The sequence below is a fragment of the Hemitrygon akajei genome, chromosome 29, assembly GCF_048418815.1.
Source record: "Hemitrygon akajei chromosome 29, sHemAka1.3, whole genome shotgun sequence".
In the NCBI taxonomy this organism is placed as follows: domain Eukaryota; kingdom Metazoa; phylum Chordata; class Chondrichthyes; order Myliobatiformes; family Dasyatidae; genus Hemitrygon; species Hemitrygon akajei.
In genome coordinates, this window is record NC_133152.1 from 42,805,124 (window position 1) to 42,827,127 (window position 22,004).

A 22,004-nucleotide genomic window follows, 5' to 3' on the forward strand; every position below is an offset into this window, starting at 1 on the left:
TGCAAATGCCACCATGCCTCTGGCACCAACACAGCATGCCCACGACTCACTAATGTGGGCAGAAACCGGATCACCCATAGGAAACCCATGCGGTCACCAGGAGAACGTACAAACAGTGGCGGGAATTGAATCCTGCATTACGCTAGCCGCTCTGCTTCCACGCCATCCAGCAAATACAGTATTGGAAATTCAACGTTTCTCCAGAAACAATTTCCGGATTGGCTCGCTTTCTTCCTGAATGAAGACTCGCGTGTCACACAACAGTCTGCTAGAAACTCAAAGCAACAACTGATGAAAAACATGAAATTTTGTGGTGACATCTTCCTGTTTGGTCATATAACTTCATCGGTGTTTGGGGAACTTTATTCCCCATATACATTTACATGTACAGGATCAGGAATTTGCTGTGGCGTGTTGGCACGACTGCAACAAAGAAGATTCAACAGTTATAAAAATAAAAATACAATCAGAAGTTAAAGTATGGTAATGGAATAAAATGTGCATAAATACATAAATGGGTTTACCTGCACTGCACTCTCCGTAGCTGTTACATTTTATTCTGTATTGGTACCGTTTTACCTTGTTCTACCTCAATACACTGTGTAATGATCTGATCTGAATGAACAGTTTGCAAGACAAGCTTTTCACTGTATTCCATGTGATAATAATAAACCAATTTACCAACAGCAAAACCTCAGCACAACATGCAGCCAAACAACAGTATTCAATAATTATACAGAATAAAGAATTATATAACAATAAAGCTGGAAGTAGATTGACACCAGAATGTATTTACAATGTAAACAGCTTTATATAAAGTGGATTAAAATACTTACAGTGCAGTGGCTGAGTTAACAGATAGCGGCAGATGAGGGGGGCTAACTGGAATGGTTGGTCAGATTCAAAGGCATAAGAGGTGCTGCAGATGCTGGAAATCTAGAGCATTGCCCACAATGAGGAGCTCAGCAGGTCAGGCAGCATCTATGGATGGGAATAAACAGTTGACGTTTTTGGGCCGAGACCCTTTGTTACGCCCTGATGAAGGACCTCGAGCCAAAACATCGGCTGTTTATTCCCACCCTTAGATGCTGCCTGACTTACTGTGCTCCTCCAGCACATTGTTTGTATTGCTGATTGATCTGATTAACTGCCTAGAGGAGAAACTTTTAAGAAGGCGTGAAGTTTTTCTTTCAGTAGCCCTATTGCACTTTCCAGAAGGGAGCTTTTGGAGCAGGCAGTTTGATGGGTGGGCAGTGTCTACAATGATATTTCCTGCCCTCCTCTTTGTCCTGGACACATACAAGTCCTGCAAAGATAATAGATGACAGCCAATGACCTTTCCTGCTGCCGTGACAATTCGTTGAAGTTATTATGTTACTTAACCTGGGTGTTCTGGTGTTCAGAGACAGGAGACAATTTCTCTGTCAGATTTGGCTGATTTCAGACCAAGGTCTGAGAGGTAAAATGGCTCTCGGAACTCCTGACCTAGACTAATTTGGGTGTGAACATAACACAGCTGAAGCCAGACATTTCCTAGAGTCAGTTCACAGCCCGGCAGAAGGTCACAGGGCAGAGTCCAGACAGCTTCCCCCAGACAATGAAGTTTGGTGAATCATCTGTGCCTCCAGACTGAAACCCTTCCTATGAACATCTGCACATCCAAACAGGCAGAGCAGCACACTCAAAATGCCGGAGGAACTCAGCACATCAAGTAGTATCAATGGAGGAGAATAAACAGTTAACATGTTGGGCTGAGACCCTTCATCAGGACTGGACTCACGACATGCTGCCAAATAATTTTAATCTGGTAATATGCCAATGAAGAACCTTTGGGTGTTTTTATCATCAGGACTGGAAAGGAAGGGGACAGAAGCCAGAATAAGAAGATTGGGCGGGGAGGGGGTGCGGGGAAGGGGAAGGACAACAAGCTGATGGGTGATTGGTGAAACCAGGTGAGGGGGAAGATCAGTGGGTAGGGAAGGGGATGAAGTAAGAAGCTGGGAGGTGATAGGTGGAAAAGGTAAATGACTGAAGAAGGAGGAATCTGATAGGAACGGACAGTGGAGCATGGAACAAAGGAAAGGAGGGGAGCCAGCGGGATCCCCAAAGGTAATGAGTTTCCTTTTACTTCAGCCCTTTCCCTCTTCCATTTACTTTTTCTTCAATTTGTACTCCTTCCCTTCCCCCCATCTCCTTGTCTTGGCACCTTCCCCCTTTGTTTTTAGTCCTGACAAAGTCGCTCTGTCTGAAACGTTAACTGTTTAATCCCCATCGATGCTGTCTGACCTGCATAGTTCCTCCAGCATCTTGTGTGTGTTCCTCTGGATTTCCAGTGTCTGCAGAATCTCTTGTGTTTACTTAAAACAGGCAGAGGTCAGGGCACACTGTCCATTTCAAACTGCACACAGACCCAGTGCCCCACCAGACCCAGTGCCGCACCAGACCCAGTGCCCCACCAGACCCAGTGCCCCACCAGACCCAGTGTCCCAACAGACCCAGTGTCCCACCAGACCCAGTGCAGATTGCTGGGACTTCTCTTGGCAACAGATACTCAAAATGTCAGGTCAAGATTGGGAAGAGTGCCCAGTGTAAGTACAATGTGTGATGGAGTCAGGAGTCACCCAACTTCCCATCTTCGTGGCTGCAGGTGTGACAATCGCATTTTTATGGCACTTGTAACTAAATGTCCCAGTAGGAGAGGATACACTGTGACATCCAGGTACCTGTGGAAGGATTTAGACAGATGACCAAAAGCTTGTTCAAAGATGCAATTTGCAAGTATAAGGAGAGAGAGAGAGAGAGAGAGAGAGAGAGAGACAGAAGGAGAAGGAGGGAGACAGACAGACAGGCAGACACAGAGACCAAGAGACTCAGAGACAGAGACTGAAAGAGGAAGAGAAAGATTAAGAAAAATAGAGAGAGAGAGGGAGGGAGCCACAGACAGACAGATACAGAGATCAATAAACTCAGAGACAGAGACTGAAAGAGGAAGAGATTGAAAGAGAGAGTGTTGTGTTCTTTATATTCATACGTAACGTGAGTTTCTAATAAAGAACCATATTCTGGAAGAAATAGAACTTTTGTTTAACAGCAACAACCACACGTGTCTTACAGCACCATGCTTCCAGATCTTTCTATCATTTCTGCGCATGCTCAGAACTCTCTCCAATCACCTGATATCACCTTAAAGAGAGCAAGAGAGACATATAGATAGATAGATAGAGAAAGAGCGAAATAGAGAGAAAAAAACACCTATGTGATCTATTAACCTACTAACACATACTATAAGAATGTTACACTAACCACTGCATTACCACGCTGTTCCTATCTTGCCCCTCTCTCAAACTTCAGGCCTGTAACCATCTGGAGTCCAGATGCAGCTTTGCCCCAAATCATCACCAATTCCATCCCCCCCACCCCAACAGCTGCTTGACATCCTGACTTCTTCCTGAGGTTGTTGTTGCTCTATGAGTTTTCAAGCTATCCGAAGTCCTTCCTCACTGAGTTGCAGAGACATGGGGTTATACAGTGGAGAAACAGGCCCTTTGCCCTATTGAGTCCATATTTGTCCATAGTTCAGCACATTCCACGTACTCCTTCATGTGCCACCATCGAGGGCATCTTCAAAAGGCAGCATCTATTATTAAGGACCTCAACATCTGAGGCATGTCCTCTTCTCATTACTACCATCAGGGAGAAGGCACAGGAGCCTGAAGGTTACTGCTGAGTGTTTTAGGAACAGCTTCTTCCCCTCTGCCATTGGGTTTCTGAACCGTCTGTGAACCGGTGTGCACTGCCTTGTTATTCCTCTTTTGCATGATTTACTTATTATTTTAGTGACTTAAAATAACATTTGTGTCTCGCACCATACTGCTGCCACATCACAACAAATTTCACAACATAGTGACAATAACTCTGATTGTGATGTCATTTGAGATGGACCTCAGGGCTTGTTCCCATCCTGAAACATCGGAATTGGAGTTGACTTATTATTCTCACATGTACTGGGATATAGTGAAAAGTTTGTCTTGTATACTGTTTGTACAGATCAAATCATTACACAATGAATTGAGGTGGAACCAGGTAAAACAATAAGAGAGAATAAATAAAGTGTTACTGTTACAGAGAGAGTGCAGTGCAGGTAGACAATAAGGTGCAAGATCATAATAAGATAGACTGTGAGGTCAAGAATCTTATCATACTAGGGAACCATTTAATCATCTTATAACAGTAGAGCAGAAGCTGTCCTTGAACCTGCTGGTACGTGCTTTCATAAATACGAGAAATTCCGCAGATGCTGGAAATCCAAAGCAACACACACAAAATGCTGAAGGAACTCAGCAGGTCAGGCAGCATCTCTGGAAAAGAGTAAACAGCTGACGTTTGGAGCTGAGACCCTTCATCAGGATGGGAAAGGAAGGGGAAAAATGTCAGAATGATTTCAGGCTTTTGTACCGTCTGCCTGATGGGAGTGGGGAAGAAGAGAGAATGTCCAGGGCAGATAGGGTCTTTGGTGTCTAGGTATTCATCCACAGACTTGTTCAGTTCAAAGTTCAAAATACATGTACTATTTAAGTACGTATGCATCACTGTAAACCACCTTGAGGCTCATTTTCTTGCAGGCATTCACAGTAGAACAAAGAGATACAATAGAATCAGTGAAAAACTGCACACAAACAAAATGATGAACAACCAATGTACAAAAGAAGACACACATAAATAAATAAATAAATACTGAGAACTTGAATCATAGATTCCTTGAAAGTGAATCCATAGGTTGTGGAATCAGTTTAGTGTTGGAGTGAGTGAAGTTATCCACGCTGGTTCCTGAACCTGGTGGTGTGGGACCGAAGACTCCTGTACCTCCTGCCCAATTGCAACACAGAGAAGAGAGTGTGGTCTTAATGGTTGGGGTCCTTGATGATGGATGCTGATTTTTTTAACTCTGCTCGATGGTGAGGAGGGCTTTTCCTGTGATGGACTAGGCTGAGTCCACCACTTTTGGCAGGCTTTTCTGTGCTTGGGTATTGTTGTTTCCATACCCGGCCATACCAATGTTGTGAGAGTATCTGCCTCCAACATACCCTCTAGGCAAGAACATCCCACGTTTTATTCAGTCCGCCACTGGCAGTCAATCCATCAGCTGCTGGGGCACAAACCCTGGATTCCCTTCCTACAACTTAACACATCTTTGATTTCCTTTAAGACTTAAGATTTCCATAAAACATCTTCTTTTGACTTGCCTTTGGACATCTGTCTCAGTATGGCCTAGGTGCTGGTCTGTGGGACTAGGCAGAATATCAGTTCAGTGTGGACTAGATGGGGTGAAAGTTTCTTTGCTGTAGTATTCTATAACTATGACTATAATATCTCACTTCTGTGTTCATACACAAGATGTTCTGCAGATGCTGGAAATATTGAGCAACGCACACACACAAAATGCTGGAGGAACTCAGCAGGTCAGGCATCATATAATCGCTGTGGTGGATTTCTTACTCTTGTAGAATAACATCTTTGCTGACCGGGGGGATCTCTGCCTGGCAGGTGAGACTTGTGGCTGTGAAACAATCTCAGATTCTGGGCCCTCCTCCGTGGTGTTTGTAGGAGTTGACTCTGGGACTGCAGGAAGTGGTTCTGACAGCTCTGGACACTTCTTCTCCAACAATTGACTCTGCTCTCCTAAACTGATCAATGTCATCTCCAACTGACATCAGACACAACACCCACTGTGTAGGAGAGTGGTCCAGTTATGTCCACTCTTTCCAAGTACCGTAGATTCCGGACTACAGAGCGCACCTGATTAAAAGCCGCAGGCTCTAATTTTAGAAAGAAAATCAATTTTGTACTTGTACAAGCCGCACCGGATTTTAAGCCGCAGGTGTCCCACGTTGTAATATGAGATATTTACACAGAAAGATATTACACGTGAGGATTTTTTAACTTTTAATTAAATCCGTATGGTAACATAAACAAATACATATTGCAAATGCTTTTTTTCGAACCGTGCCTGTAACACGGCTACTTTTAAATATACATACGTATCGGTAACACACAAATTACGTTGCGTATACTTTTTTACTGAACAGTGCACGAACAACATTCCAATATCTCCTAACGACTGGTAAAAAAAATATATACTGCAGCCTACCAGGAAAAGTTATTGATCGCCTTTAACTTAAAAGCTGCATCATATGCTTTGCAGCGTTTTCGCTGGGTCTAATGCGCTCGCCCCCTCCTTCCCGTTTATCGCAAACCGGTATTTTCCCATAAGACGCGGCGAAACCGGATGTGACGTCATAGCATCCCGGGATGTAGTACAGAAAACAAATATACTTAAAACACTTATAACTTTAACTAGAAAATACTAACAAATGAATTACTAAGTGAAAATATTATAAACTAAATAACTGCCATAAAGGCAGCACAATGCTTTTCTTCGAGTGTTTTCCATGTTGATGAGGGTGAGTACAAATGACTGATTTACAATAATTTAATTGTGAAAGTGCGCTTGATTTATCGTACAATTTCATTGGACCTCTGTGAACTACTCATCAATTTTATTGGTCTACTGTTACGAGGCAAAATGTTTTTGGCGGCATGAAAAAAAACCATGCATTAGCTGCACCGTAGTAAAGGCCGCAGTGTTCAAAGCTGTTCAAAGCGTGGGAAAAAAGTAGCGGCTTATAATCCGGAATCTACAGTACCCACTTTTGATCAGCTCTCTAATCCCTCACCAGAAATGCTTGTCTAGGAGTGAAACATCAAACTTTCTTGTATGAGGAGCCCACAATTTGTCTCAATCCAATTGTGAGCACAAGAGACAATCCACAAAAAGCTTAGCTGGTGAGTTGTTGGTTGTGGAATGTGCTGCATTGCAATATGCAAGGAGGAAATTGGTGAGCTTCTGATTCAGTGCTAGTGTAGTGGTTTTGCTGACAATGCTCACAGTGCATTCTTTAGACCCTAGACAAATCTTTTTGACAATCCATTTGTAGCTGGGAGGTAAGGTGCAGATGTAATAGGTTTTATTCCATTAATTATTCCATTTGAAACTTCAGCTTGACTTTTAACCTTTTTCTCTACCTTGTGCAGTCCATTTTTTGTCTACTCAACATGCTCTTCGTATGTGTCCTACTTTGTTGCACTTTCTGCAAGTTTTGCCAAACCTTCATAGGTCTGGTGTCTGTGAGCCACTGCCACAATGGTAGTGGCAATTTATTCAGCCAGCCAGGTTTCTCCTTAGATGTTGTAATTATGTTCACATGCAGTTTCATTTTTGACTGCAACACAATTGCATCTCTGGCTGCTGCTTCCATTGATATTGCGATTTCAACTGCTGTTTTAAATGTGACGTGCTTCAGTTAGAAGCCATTTTTGAATGCTTTCTTGTAAGATTCAACAAACTAAGTGGTCTATAAGTGCATCATTAAGCTTATTACTGAACTAACAATGTTCAGACAATTCCTTCAACTTAGCCATATAAGCTGAAATGGTTTTGATTCTATTTATGAAACCTAAAGCATTCTACAATCAACACTAGCTTTGCATCTAGATGTCCCTGCATTACATTCATGGTATCAGCAAAGCTCATTTCAGCTGGTTTGGTTGGAGCAGTTAAACTTCGAAGCAAACTGAATGCTCTTCCATCTACCATACTCAGTAAAACTTGCACTCGTTTCTCATTGGCTCTTTCATTTGCTTCAAAGTGTTGTTCATTTCATTCAGTATACATGAGCCAGTTATCTGTAGTACAATCAAACACATCTATCTTTCAGATGTAGGCAGCCATTTCTGCTTTATTTATAAGATTATCATCACCTGTTACTCACCTTTTATGAATCCATGAATTTTTCCATTTTCTGCTTTTTTAAACTCTACTGTCTCTCTTCTTTTGTGAAGAAAGTGTGCAGCACTTTTTAAAAATCTTGAATGTCCTACTGGTAATCATCTCAGGTTCATTTTAAAACTTACTCGTCTCCACTGTTATACTTTGTAACTCCAAAAACTAATTTTTTAAAAATCGGGAGAGCCATCAACGTTTTAGTAATAGCTTCTTCCCCTCCACCACCAGATTTCTGAACAGACAATAAACCAACCCATGAACACTATCTCATTAGTTTTGCTCTCTTCTTCTACTTAATTTTTATATTTATTATTGTAATTTGTAGTTTTTTAATGTATTGCACTCTCCTGCTGCTGTAGCACCACAAATTTCATGTCAGTAGCTGATCAGTGGTGTAATGGCATCAGCACTGGTTTTTGAAGCGAGTGGTCCCGGGTTCGAATCCGGCCGGCTCCTTGCACGCTTTCCATCTGTGCTGGGTTGAGCATCGAGCTCACAATTTGGCCTAGTAAAAAACAGTCAAAGGGCAAAAATGCTGCCCGATGTGCCAGAAAGTGTGAAAAAGGATCAACAGCGTTATATGCCAGTGACATTAAACCTGATTCTGGTTCTCATTCTGAGGGGATAAGCAGTTAATTTTTTTGTACTGAAATCCTTCATCAGGACTGTACTCACTTTTTATTTTAATTTGATAATATGCCCGTGAGGCACCTTTGGGATGCTTCTGTTACGTTAAAGATGCTACATAAATGGAAATTTTTGTTGTAATGTGCACATGTAAATTACATCCTTGAGATCATTTAATGGACCTGGATTATCTGATAATTATAAAGTGGAGACACATCCACATCCTGACCTTTTTACCTCAGTCAATTAGCATTATTTTTACAATAAATAATTTGTTTTGATTTAGCTGGTGGGAACTCTCCTATTCCCACTTCGTGACAAAGACACAATAGCTGAAGATTAAGCGCTGTAAATACAAAGAGAAACCATTCAGCATTTTGTTCACCTGATGAGTTAAACTTAGATTTCAACAAAAGTCCTAACCACAAGAGATGGCTGGAAATCGAGAGCAACACACACAAATGCTGGAGGAACTCAACAGGTCAGGCAGCATCTATGGATATGATGCCTCAAAAAGTTGGCACCTATCATTAAGGACCCTCATCACCCAGGACCTCCTGCCCTCTTCTTATTACAACCATCTATGGAATGTAAGAAACAGACAACATTTCAGGCCAAGACCCTACATCAGGACTGGAAAGAAATGGGGAAGAAGCCAGAATAAGAAGGTGGGAGAAGAGGAAGGAATTCAAGCTGGAAGGTGTTAGGTAGCCAGGTGAGTGGGGGAGGGGGCAATGAAGTGAGAAACTGGCATATAATTGGTGGAAAGGGTAAAGGGCTGAAGGAGAAGGAATTTGATAGGAGCAGAGAGTAGATTATGGGGGAAAGGGAAACCAGAGGGGCACCAATAGGAGGCGATAGGCAGATGAGGGTAAGAGAAGAGGTAAGAGAGGAGCCACAATGGGGAAAGGAATAAGAGGGTAGGGATAGGGGAAAATTATTGGAACCTAGAGAAATCAATATTCGGAATTCCTCATTGTCCTGTGTTTTTTTCTGAAGTGCTTCAAAATTCTGCTGTATTTTGTAAAGTTTCCCTATATTATAGTCCAGGAGATTTACCAGGATGCTGCCTAGATTAGAGGGAATGTCTTATGAGGATAGGTTGAGTGAGCTAGGGCTTTTCTCTTTGAAGGAAGGAGGATGAGATGTGACTTGATAGAGGTGTATAAGATGATAAAAGGAAAGACAGAGTAGACAGACAGAGATATTTCCCAAGGTGGAAATGTTCAATATGAGGGGGCATAATTTTAAGGTGATTAAAGGAAAGCATAGAGTGGCAATCAGAGGTAAGTTCTTTACTCAGAGAATGGTAGACAAGTGGAATGCCCTACCACGGGTTGTGGTAGAGGCAGATGCTTTAGGATCTTCAAAAGGTGATGCCTCAAGAAGGAGGCATCTATCATCAAGGACCCCCATCACCAAGTTTTCTCATTACTACCATCAGGGAGGAAGGTACACGAGCCTGAAGACACATACTCAACGTTTTAGAAACAGCTTCTTCCCCTCGCCATCAGATTTCTGAATGGACAATTGACCAACCCATGAATGCTATCTGTCTGTTTTTAGCTCTGTTTTCCACTACCCTGTACTTATTTAATTTTATACATATATATGTGCATACAGTACTCTGCGAAAGTTTTAGGAACATATATTAACAATAGCTAGGGAGCGTAAGACTTTGGCAAAGTACTGTAATAATTTTATGTATTGCATTGTATTGCTGCCACAAAAAAGCAATAAATTTCATGACATATATGAGTGATGATAAACCCGATTTTGATATGGGTCTCTATTATGGATTGAGAGTGGGAAGGGGGCAGGGAGAGTAATCGTGATTTGGAAAAGGGGCAGGGAGAGGGGAGGGAGCAGGAAGCACCAGAGAGACATTCTGTAATGATCAATGAACCAGGTATTGGCCAGATAGGAAGCACGGTGGAAACCCGCATCAAGGAGCATAGGGTTACACGGAGAAATCAGCGGCAGCAGAATACTGCATTCACAATAGCCATAGGATTGACTTCAATGGCAAAAAATTACTGTGTTGCACTAATGGCTCTTTGGGACTGCCTGATAAAAGGAAGCCATTGAAATAAAACTAGGGGAAAAGAATTCTAACGAAGATGAAAGTCTTGCTTTAAGTAAGAACTGGAATTCAATTGTAAACAAGGTGGGAGAGCGGAAACCTGATTGGACAAGGACTAACGAATCAGGAGGGACGGATTACGGTGGTATAAATACCACCGGGCTACACATGCCCAGGCATCATCCCTGATGAAGAGGGCAGAGTTTCTCATCAAAAAGTTGGTTCTAACCTGGCTGGAAGCCCGAGAAGAGTTTATTCATAATAAATCAATTGTTTGGAATCAAATGACCTTGCCTGGTGTTTCAGGGTGTATGCACGCATGCTACCCCTACCCCCCCCCCCCCGCTGCCACCCGCCCCCTGCCACTTCTTCTCTGGCACCTGTCCCAACCCATTCTCCTGGCGCTCCACCCTCGCCATTCTCAACATCCTTTGCTCCCACCACATTTACAAACTCATTCTCCACTCCACGTTGACAAATACAGTACAGTACGAAAACCTTAGGCACCCGAGCGATATATATAACTAAGTCTTTTGCACTTTACTGTATAGATTTATTATTGTAGTTTGGAGTTTTTATTATTATGTACTGCAATGCACTGCTGCTACAAAACAACAAATTTCACAACATATGTCAGTGATATTAAATCTGATTCTGAACCTGGACATTTAGGAGACTCTTAGATAGGCAGAAAAAAACCAGAGGGATAGATTGGAAGGGTTAGATTGCTCGTACGTTAAAAAGTCGGCCCAATATCATGCAATGCTCTATCTTCTATTTTCTATCTTGATGTACTTTGAAGAAGCTGTGAGCTAGTTTCAAAGTGGCTGCAAAGTGGCTTCACACAGATGTCTATAATAATGTATGCTTAAATGTTTGTGCTGACACCCTGCACTCAGTAAATCCTCAAGTGCTTCACAGTTAATTAATTATTTTTGAAGTGCTCTTTCTGTTTGTTATGTAGCAAGTACATTGACCATATGTGCATCACACAGCAAAACTTTAACCCCAAATGCGTTACTACTTTTCCATCCAGAGCCTCTGAGTACAATTGATCTTTCGCCATTGGCATCAGAGATGTGAGAACACATTACTTGTAGCATGAAATTTATGGACTTTTGGTATTATAGGCACATAAAATCAGAATCAGGTTTATTATCATGGACATATGTCGTGAAATGTGGCAGCAGTTCAGTGCAATGCATAAAAATAAGCAAATAGTGATGAATAATGAGGCAGACATAGAATCATGGAACACACAGTACCGAGACAGGCCCTTTGGCCCCTCTAGTCCATGCTGAACTACTATTCCACCTAGCTCCATTGACCCGCATCTGGACCATAACCCTGCATACCTCTCTCATTCATGTACCTATCCAAGCATCTCCTATGTGTTGAAATCAAGCCCACATCTGCCACTACTGCGGCAGCTCATTCCACACCCTCATCAATCTCTGAGTGAAGACGCCTCCCCTCATGTTCCCCTTAAACGTTTCACCTTTCAATCTTAACCCACGACTAGGTTCACCCAACCTCAGTAGAAAAAGCTTCCTTGAATTCATCTTCTCTATATCCCTCAAGGGTTCATGGAATGTTCAGAAATCTAATGGTGGAGGGGAAGAAGCTGTTCCTAAAACACTGAGTGTGGCTCATCAGGCTCCTGCACTCCTCCGTGAAGGTAGTAATGAGAAGAGGGCACGTTGTAAGTGCAGAGAGTCCCTAGCAATGGACGCTGCATTCTCACGGACAGATGTTAGGTTGTCAAGTACTGAGGATAGGCCAACAAGAGACCAACAAGGATGAGGGTTTGTGAATACTACCATCTCCCCACCCCCCCCCTTCAACTTAGCGAGTCCACTTGGGTCAGCAGGTCCTGGGATCAGAAATCCATGCTGGCTGGGGGTGCGGGGGACATGAGAGGTGGAGAATTCCTAGTTCGGCAAGTTAGCAAGTCTGGAATTCAAGACATTTGGCTCAGGGTCCCGTCATTAGTGAGTCCACAGATTGACACCAAAAATTGAAGCCGGTTGATTGAAGACCGATCAGCGAATCTCGACGTCAAGGCCTGATAACTGAAAGACTGAGAATCTGCAGATCCTTTGAGAAAGTCAGATGCCCGGTGTCTGCGAGTCTGCAAGCCCACTGGAAGCTGGAGGCCCACAGGTGGCCTGTCTGAGTGGGTGGGAGGGAAGAAAGGGGCTTATTTACTGCTGCTGCTGCTGTTGTATGTTCTCTTGGTGCTGCTTGTGTTGTTCTGCTGAACACTGTGCGCACGGAATGCTGGAGCTGGAATGTGCGGGGCAGCCCCCAGCACATCCTTGGGTCACGTTGGTTGTGAACACAAATGAAGCATTTCTTTGTATGCTTTGATGTATACGTGTTAAATAAATTAATCTGAATCTTAAAGCAATGAATCAGTTCATCACAAGGAAGTGCCATGGGTTGGAGGAAGAATGGTTGCAGGTGGTGAAGGATGGAATCTTACGAGGACAATATGGAGAATGAGAGCCAATGGAGAATTTTGTGGTTTACTGTGCCAAGTGATGCAGAGGGGAAATGAAATGAGAACACATGGGGCAACCATAGCTCCATGGAGTGCTATGTCAACTCTGTTCAAGCTTGTTTAGTGCCATTTCCTTATCACAAGTGTAAGGAGAACAAAACAATTGCAACTCCAGATCTGATGCAGCACAAAAAGCACAATAAGATAAAGAACATAATAATAAAATCCACAATAAATATAAATACATAGCTGGCTTATATACATAGATTGATGGCATGTCCATAAAGTGACGCTATACTGTACATAAAGTAACTGATGGGAAATAATAAAGAAGTGGTGGAGGTGTTGGTCAGCCTTACTGCTTGGGGAAAGTAACTAATTTTGAGTCTGATGGTCCTGGTGTGGATGCTACATAGACTCTCTCCCTGAAGGGAGTGAGACAAATAGTCAATGAGCAGGGTGGGTGGGATCCTTCATGATGTACTGGCCTTTTTCCAGCATCTTTCCGTGACGGCGGGTGGGCTGGTGCAGGTGAGGCATTGGGCAGTTTTGACTACCCACTGTAGAGTCTTCCTGTCCACTGCAGTGCAATTCTCATACTATGCAGTGGTACAACACGTTAGGATGCTCTCTTCTAGGCATCTGTAACATGAAATGAGTATAGATGTGCAAAGTCCAGCTCTCTTCAGAAAGTAGAGGCATTGGCGAGCTTTCTTGACGCTCTGATTAATATCACTGTTAATTCAGGAACAGCTTCTTCCTCTCCACCATCACATTTCTGAAGGGTCCATGAAGGGTCCTCATTATTCCTTTATTTTGTTCTATTAATTTATTTTATTAAATAATTTATTTTATCTTAATAACTTACCATATTTTATGTTGTGACTTACAGTAATTTTATGTCTTTGCACTTTACCCCTGCCACAAAACAACAAGTTTTCACATCGTGTAAGACGTGATGCTCCTGACTGCATTTAGAAGCATTCTTTGACCTTAGGGCAGCACAGTAGTGCAGCAGTTAGCACATCGCTTTACAGTGCCTGCAATCATTGATCGGGGTTCAATTCTCGCCGCTGTCTGTAAGGAGTTTGAACGTTCTCCCTGTGACTGCATGGGTGTCCTCCGGGTGCTCTGGTTTCCTCCCACAGTCCGACCACTTACGAGTAAGGGCTACCATACCCCTCCCACCCATGAACCTATTCAAATTTCTCTTACATGTTACAATTGGGCCATCATCAACCACTTCCACTGGCAGCTCATTCGACACCCACCCCAGCTTCTGCAGGAAGAAGTTCCGAATCAGATTTATTACCACCGACCTATGTCATGAAGTTCGTCGTTGTGGCTGCAGTACAGTGCAAAACTGTAGATGTTGCTTAGATGTTTAGATGAAAGCAGAATCAAAGTTCAAAGTCAATTTATTATCAAAGTACATATACAACCTTGAGATAAATTTTATTGTGGGCACAGTTTATAAATCTATAGAATAATAACCAAAACAGAATCAATGACTGACCAATTAGGGCTTTCAACCCGAGTGCAGAGGACAGCACAATATGCAAATACAAAAAGAGGAAATGATAATAATAAATAAATAAGCAATAAATATCGAGAGCGTGAGATGAAGAGTCCTTGAAAGTGAGAACACAGGATGTGGGAACATTGCAATGATGGTCCAAGTGAAGTTGAGTGAGGTTATCCCCGCTGGTTCAAGAGCCTGATGGTTGAGGGGTAATAACTGTTCCTGAACCTGGTGCTGTGAGTCCTGAGGCTCCTGTACCTTCTTCCTGATGGCATATTAATATCACTGGCACACATTGTGAAATTTGTTTTTTTGTGGCAGCAGTACACTGCAATGCATAATGAAACTATAAATTACGGTAAAACATATCAAAATTAAGTTAAATAAGAGGTGCAAAAAAAAAAGAAATAAAAATAGTGAGGTAATGCACATGGGTTCATTGTCCATTCAGAAATCTCATGGCAAGCAAGCTAATGTTCAAAAGATCTTTATAAAAACTTACACTAAGCATCAGTGGAAAATACTCCAATATTGGGATGCCTTAATTTTAAGTTTCAGGTGTTGGGCGATCATTAAAGCGCAACAGAATCCATTATCAAGACGGCAGTGAATCATGAGGCACCAATTCTGTTTTATGTCTTTGGAAAACATGGAATTCAGTCCAATAACTGCCGACAAAACATTTCCTTCCTTGATAAAGTGCCTCTCACTGGTGCGCAGCCCTAATGCAAAGCACATGGTCACAAACGTAAAGCGCACAGGAGTCACAGCTGAGCCTCCAAAGTGCTGGCTCGGAGTCCGACCAGGAATGTATTCACTGACTGAACAATTTTCTTTTGGAAGCGGATACTGCTTAATTTTGTTTTCGAGTCTTTTTTTTGCGCTCCGAAGCACAAAAGAGCTTTATTACGTTTTCCCCCCCTCTCTCTCCATTAGTGACGGAGCTCTACACAGACAAGTGAAACGGAGGGATTTGTGAACAGGGTAATAGTGTTTGACAGGAAGGTTAGGGGGAGAATGTCTCTGCCGCCCCCACTGGGAGCATTTGTTCATAGTGATGGCCGCGTTAACAGTGCGAGCTACATTCCAGAAGAATTGCTCAGATACTTGGCGATGCCTGACATGTTTAGTTAGAATGTTGGATAGAGAAGTTTATTGGAATAAAGGCCAAAGAATTGAAGACGCCTCACTATTTTGGAACCGATTTGTTTGACACTGAAGCGGGATTTGCAGGGACTTGACGGTGGGGCAAGGAAGTAAACCTGGTGCAGTCAGCCACGGTGGTGAGGTTCGTTCCAGTCAGAGCTGGGATCGACCTGTGCTGTAATCTGGCTTTGGAAAAGTCGGTAAGAAGATGTTGGGTTCGTCGAGCATTGATGTACTCAGCCAGGGAGGTAGAGTTACATTATTGTCTGGCAGCTTGGTCTCCCGCTGGCTCGTTCTCTGGGGTTTAGCGTGCAGGATCGAAATGCCATCCAAACAAACTCGTGTTACACAACAGCCCTTCTCCGACTCTCCTGCGCTGTTCGGTGCAGTTGAAGCCACACACAAGTTCAGTTACTGCTGGGAACAAATCCTGAGCCACCACGAGACAAAGCAAGGACCGGGGAGGTGATTTTTCCATCAGTGAAGTTTACTGGTTCTGAATGACTTCCTGTTGAACGCCCCAGAGATGTGAATTCTATTATCATCATTGGGACGATGAGTCCATTGTTGTGGGTATGTTTTATAGAACAAAGAACATTATAGCACAGTACAGGACCTTCGGCCCACAACGTTGTGCTAACCCTTTAATATACTCTAAGATCAAACTAATCCTTACTACTGCCTGTTTCGCCGCTGGCGTTAAGGGCAGCAGTGAAGATCCTCCATCTCTGTCTGTCCTTCGCCACTCAGATGCAGAAGGATTCTCCATTGCTGTTTCCTTAACAGTTTTTGTTTTATCAGTTATGGTTGTTAACCCTGAGCTGAACTCCTGAACCTGGAGGACCAGTAGAGCTCTTAGTCTGGACTCTACCCTTTGACCTGTTTGGCATGGGTGACCCTACCAAGAGACAAAGCACAAAGCCCTGACTCCAGCCAACATCGCTCTCCGGGTCATTGAGGCACACAAGCCTCCAAACCACCACACGGTTGTGGTCCTTTTAGAGGATGTGCCTATCTTAGAGTCTCTTAAATGTCCTTAATGTGTGTATCTGCCTCTACCACCACTCCTGGCAGGGTGTTCCACACACTGACCACTCTCTGTGTAATAAACCTCCCTCTGAAATTTCTACCCCATACTTTACTGCGATTACAAACGTTTGTACTTTAAAATTATGTGCCCTCGTGTTAGCTGTTCTGACCTGGGAAAAAGTCTTTGGCTATCCATTTGTTCTATGCCTCTTATCATCTTGTACACCTCTATCAAGTCACCTCTCACCCTGCTTTGCTCCAAAGAGAAAACCCTAGCTCACTCAACCTATCCTCATAACCATCCTCTCTAATCCAGACAACATCCTGGTAAATCTCCTCTGAACCCTCTCTAAAGCTTCCACGTCCTTTCTATAATCAGGCAACCAGAACTGAACATAATATCTCAAGTGTGGCCTAACCAGGGTTTCATAGAACTGTGACATTGAATTCAATGCTTCCGCCCTCCTCGAATAATGATGGCCAACACACCGTACTGCTTAGCAATCCCACAATCCTAACCACTTGTATGGCATGCTTGAGGATCTATGTGAATGGGAATCTTTGTGAATCGCTAAGTTTTTGCTGCTGGGGGGGGCTCTGGGGTTCTAATGTTTTGTGAATGGCAACTTTGTGAATCACAAAATCACTCTGTTCCTCCACACTGCTAAGACTGCTGCCATCCTGCCGTATTTTGCCTTCATATTTGATCTTCCTGCACTGGTGGAGGTATTGGTCTTATATTCCAAATCAAAGTCCGGTTTATTATCACTGACATACGTCAGTGAGTGCTGACTGGCCTGGCGCTTCGGAATCTCCAGAAGCAAGCTATCTTCAGTACGCTGGAAGACAAGCCACTTTGGGGTGTGGCTCTAGGGATGACCTGTTCCTCTGCCAATGTTACTGGCTGGAGCGTCGCTGGAGATCGAAACATGGAGACAGCGGGCACAGCTGTCCGAGGCCTCTGCATTCGAGCAATATCTCTCTCTCTCTTTCAATGGAGAGTGAGAGTCTGCTGGCTCCGAGTCGGGAGAACGGCAAAAAGCAATGCTGGAGATAGTAACTTTGAAACAGCGAGCTGTTGGCGTCCCCTCTCCCTGTGGCAGAGTGATATTGCACCCTCGTTAGTGAGGGAGAGAGCTTGTCTGAGATGTCAAAGTGTTGGATGGACAGTAGGTTTTGGTGGACTCTAGATCACTAGAGCTTGGTCTCTGGGGGTTGCTATTGCTTGCATGGAGGTTCGTGGGGGGGGTTGTTGCTTTTGCTGGAATGTGGGGCAGGGGGAGGGGAGGGTTGTTGCTTTTGCTACTGTTTGTGCATGGGAGGGGCAAGGCTTTCTTGGGTTCTAATGTATTACTGTCATTCATTCTTCGGGGTTTATTTTCTCTCTGTTTCGTGGATGTCTGTGAAGAGTAAGGATTTCAGGTGGTACAGTGTGTACTTCCTCTAAAATCAAGTTAACCATTGAACCATATGTCGTGAAATTTGTTGTTTAGCAGCAGCCATACAGAACAATATTATAAGTTACAAATAGAAATATAAAAAATAACTAAGTAGTTAAATAAAGAGCAAAATAGTGATTCACGGACCATTCAGAAATCTAATGGCGGAGGGAAGAATCTTTTCCTAAAACATTGAGTGTGTGTCTTTGAGTTCCTGTACCTCCTCCCTGATGGCAGTAATGAAAAGAGCGCGTGTCCTGGGTGGTGGGGGTCCTTAAAGACGGATGCCACCTTCTTGAGTCATTGCCTTTTGAAGATGGCCTTGATGGTGGGGCAACGAGTGCCGATGAGACTCTTGTACCTCCTTCCTGATGGTAGTAATGAGAAGTTTGAGATGCTGATATCGAGTCTCTGGGAATTTTAATGCAAAATGTTTAAATAGAGTGCAGTGTCAGTGATGGTAACTGGGGTCATCATCACCATTATGTGCCGTGTTGTACGACGTGGGCGATCAAGGTCGTTCCATGACCATGATTGTTCGTGGCAAATTTTTCTGCAGTAGTGGTTTGCCATTGACTTCTTCTGGGCGGTGTCTTTACAAGATGGGTGACCCCAGCCATTATCAATACCCTTCAGAGATTGTCTACCTGGTGTCAGTGGTCACATACCCAGGACTTGTGATATGCACCAGCTGCTCATATGACCATCCACCACCTGCTCCCATGGCTTCTCGTGACCCTGATTGGGGGTGCTAAGTAGATGCTACACCTTGGTGTCTCTACCAAGGGTGACCTGCAGGGTAGTGGAGGGAAGGAGCACTTCACACCTTCTTTGGCAGAGACATATCTCCACCCGACCACCTAATTGTAATTGGGGTAACGAACACAAAATGCAGGAGGAACTCAGCAGGCCCTGGTATGGAGAGGAGTAAAGAGCTGCTGTTTCAGGTTGAGGCTCTTCATCAGGACTTATTGGGATTGGTAATTGGGATTATTGTTTTCAAAACTTCCATCTGGTTTACTAACATCTTTTAGAGATGGATCACCTGCCCCAAATGTGAGTCCAGACCCAAGTCAACATGGAAACACAATGGAGTGCAGATAAGTGTTACGGCCCAAAATGTAAGTTGTCCATTTCCCTTCACAGAGACTGCCTGACCTGTCGAGATCCTCCAGATTCTTGTTGGTTGCCCAAGGCAATGTGGTTGACTCTGTAATTGACTCACAGCTGTCATGGCATCAGCATTTGAAAATAAACTCTGACTTTGCTAGTGGTGCCCACATGAGTGGCGTGGTAGTGTGGCAATTAGCATCACGTTATTCCAGTGCCAGTGACCCGGTTCAATCCCGCTGCTATCCTTAAGGAGTTGGTGTATCCTTCCTGTGGCACTGGGTTTCCTCTTAGTGCTCCATTTTCCTCTAACATTCCCAAGACCTTTGGGGCAGAAGGTTAGTTGGTCACATGGATATAGTAGTGTGCTGTGGGCTTCTTGGGCCAGAAGGGCCTGTTATCCTGCTGCATCTCTAAATAATTTTTTTTAATGTTGAAATTTAATGAAAAGTGTGTTCTTTGAGGTATGCTGGCAGCGAAAACCTGGCTGTCTGCTTCTTATTGCTGGTTGTACATGGGAAATACAAACATACCGTATCAGGAACACTGCTTAAATATTTTGTTTTTATGTTGCAAACTTTTGACACGATTGACATATTGCTCCAAAATCCTGGCTTTGAGGTCTTGGGATTAGTTCAGAGTTCAGTTTACTTAAACCAATATTACCTCCATGTAATAGCACTGACTCAGTCAACAACTGAACGTGGCATATTTATTTATTTATTTGTTTAGAGACACAGCACGCAACAAGTCCTTCCAGTCCAATGAGCTGCACTGCCTAGCATTACACCTCTTTAACCCTATTCTAATCACAGGACAATTTACAACAACAAATTAAAATGGCTAATCAACCTCCTAACTAGTACGTCTTTGGATTGTGGGAGGAAACTGGAGCACCAGGAGGAAACCCACACACTCACGGGAAGGACGTGCAAACTTCTTACAGAGGACACCAGAAATGAACTCTGAACTCCGACATCCCGAGCTGTAACGGTGTCATACTACATGATGATTGAATGGAGATAATAGACAATAGACAGTAGGTGCAGGAGTATGCCATTTGGCCCTTCTAGCCAGCACCGCCATTCACTGTGATCATGGCTGATCATACACAATCAGTACCCCATTCCTGCCCTCTCCCCATATCCCTTGACCCCGCTATCTATAAGAGCTCTATCTAACTCTCTCTTGAATGCATCCAGAGACTTGGCCTCCACTGCCTTCTGGGGCAGAGCATTCCACATATCCACCACTCTCTGGGTGAAAAAGTTTTTCCCCAGAAAGATTTAAGAATGACTTAGACCATAAGATATAGGAGCAGATTTAGGCCATTTGGCCCATCAAGTCTGCTCCACCATTTCATCATGGCTGATCCATTTTCCTTCTCTGCCCCAATCTCTTGCCTCCACCCCGTAGCCCTTCAAGCCCTGACTAATCAAGAATCTATCAACCTCTGCCCTAAATATATCCAATGACTTGGACTTCCCTGCTGCTTGTGACAACAAATTCCACAGATTCACCAGTCTCTGGCTAAAGAAATTCCTCTTCATCTCCTTTCTAAAAGGATGCCCCTCTATTCTGAGTCTCACTGACCTTTCAGCTGGGAGCAAAGGATCTGTTTGGGGAGATGTGAGTAGAGACCTGAATGACAATACCTATCCATTGAAGTTGCTGTTGCTTTATCATGGTGGAGATGCTGTTCGTGTTGTCCTTCTCCGGTAGGCTGGTGTTGGCGCATCTATCCTTCCAGCTGATCCTCAAAATCTTTGGTAAGTATCTGTGGTGATATTGTTCCATGGTTTTCAGGTGCCTACTGAAGGTGGTCTGTGATTCAGCTCTATACATATTGATATAGGACGGATGACTGCTCTAAAGACCAAACATTTTGGTCTACAGAGCAGTCTGTAGACCAGGACCTTTTTTCCTTATTTGAGGTAGTACAAAGGAAAACAATAACAGAATGCAGAATACATTAGTCTTATAGTTACAGAGAGAATGCCATGCAGACAGAAAATAAGGGTCAAGGGCATAACAAGGTAGATTGTGAGATTGAGAGTCTATCTCATCTATTTAAAAACTATTTAATAGTTTTTAACAGTGGGATAGAGGCTGTAGTTGAACCTGATGGTAAGTGTTTTTGTATCCTCTGCTCAATGGGAGGGAGAGAAGAAGGACTATCTGAAGACTAGATGTCCAGAAAAGATGAGACGAGGAATGAGTCAGGAATTCAGAAGAAAATTCTTTGGCCAGACGACGGTGAGAATGTGGAACTCGGCCCCACAGGGAATGGTGAAAACATTGAAGTGGAAGTTGAACAAACATGCGAGGGAGACGGGAATGAGAGGATTTCACTGACAAATTTTAAGTCTACCTCATTATGGCCTTACAGCTGATTGTCTGCCCACACTGTACTTTCTTTGCAACTGCAATACTTTGTTCTGCATTCAGTTACTGCTTTCCCGTGTGCTAACTCGTCGCGCTGATGTGACGAACTGATCTGTATGGACAGCGTGCAAAACGAAGTTTTTCTCTGTACCTCGGTACATGTGACAATCATAAACCAATTACCATATCCAATTACCAACTACCATAGCACATAAACACGAGAAGGGGCTGGTTGTGCTGAATGTCCTATTTCTGTGCCTTAATGTTACACCAAATAATCAGCCCTGATGCTTTGTGGACTGTTGATGTGCTATAAT